This window comes from Ipomoea triloba, chromosome 16, assembly GCF_003576645.1.
Source record: "Ipomoea triloba cultivar NCNSP0323 chromosome 16, ASM357664v1".
Lineage (NCBI taxonomy): Eukaryota > Viridiplantae > Streptophyta > Magnoliopsida > Solanales > Convolvulaceae > Ipomoea > Ipomoea triloba.
Window position 1 is genome coordinate 16,407,528 of NC_044931.1, and position 1,686 is coordinate 16,409,213.

The window sequence follows — 1,686 nt, forward strand, 5'->3', positions numbered from 1 at the left end:
AGAGGTCCATTTTTTCCCTCTGAGTAAGATGTTATTTCAGTAGGTTTTAAAGTTTCAGGTTTAGTCACAAAAGTTTCAATCTTCCATTCTTCTCCAGTTAAAAGAGAAGATGAGATTGGTTTTGGTCCAAAGAATTTTATNTCTTCTAGATCCTTTTGATCAGAAGCTTCATAGTTTCCAAATCTTAGGCATAGAGGTCCATTTTTTCCCTCTGAGTAAGATGTTATTTCAGTAGGTTTTAAAGTTTCAGGTTTAGTCACAAAAGTTTCAATCTTCCATTCTTCTCCAGCTAAAAGAGAAGATGAGATTGGTTTTGGTCCAAAGAATTTTATCCCTTTGGACTCAATAGTTTTGACAATACTGTCAATTTTGATTTTGTATTTAGGACAGACTTGAGTAGATAATTTTCCAATGAAAATTATATCTACTGACAAGTTTGCTCCTTGGAAGTTTCCGAATCCTTTAGTTTGGATTTGGAAAAGGAATTTGTGAATGTCTTTTAAAGCTATAGTGTAATCAGGAAGTAAATAATGTACTCCTACATTATTGTTCATGTCTACCTCAATTGCTCCTATCATTTGAGCTTGAGTTGAATNTGCTCCTTGGAAGTTTCCGAATCCTTTAGTTTGGATTTGGAAAAGGAATTTGTGGATGTCTTTTAAAGCTATAGTGTAATCAGGAAGTAAATAATGTACTCCTACATTATTGTTCATGTCTACCTCAATTGCTCCTATCATTTGAGCTTGAGTTGAATCCTGGATTCTAGTATCTAAAGCAGTTATGAGTACTTTAGCTCCGTACTCTTTTCTGATCAATCCTTTGATCACAACAGTTATCATTCCAAGATGAACGTAATTCATCTTTTTAAGTTTAAGTTGCTTAATACTCTCTTCAGTCATTAAGCTAAAAGTTTCTGCTCTTCCGTCTGGAATTTCGAGCATTTCTGATCTATGAGTTTTGATTAAACTAGAGTCATTCTGCATGAATCCAGTTCTGTACAAAGTAGAAGGTCTCAAAGTATTGATGAAGTCATTTGACATTACCTCAGTATCTTTGTCAATATTAACAATTTGTTCTATAATCTGAGTATTTCTACTCTGATTAGGTCTAAAAAGTCTTCCTACCCATGTGGAACTAGTAGTTTGGTCTAAAGTTGTGGTTCTGGAAGAACTCGGTTCTTCAGAAATAGTTCTTGATGTTCCAGTAAAGGGTCTCATTTCTTATTTAGTTCCTCTTTATAATCTTTAAGATTATATACTAAGAAGTTTGTTTGTTTCTTTTTTGTAAGTTGCCTAGTTTCTGTTGACACTTTAATTTGTGAAAACTTCTGGGAAAGTTGGATTCAAATTACATATCCGACTTCAGAGGTTTCCTTAGACCTTTTGAGGTAAACGCCACTTACCACCTTGGTAATAAACTCCAAATTTTCAACTTTCCCATTTATAATAATCATCATGAAACTGATGATTGGGACAGGAGACACTGGAATTATTCCAGTGGACCAGAGACAGACTAAAATTTTCCCTTTATAAACCTTTACTAAAGGCATACTTCACTCCTAAAGGAGCATACCCCCCTCCCTTACTTGCTCTATGAGTTTTGATTAAACTAGAGTCATTCTGCATGAATCCAGTTCTGTACAAAGTAGAAGGTCTCAAAGTATTGATGAAGTCATTTGACATTACC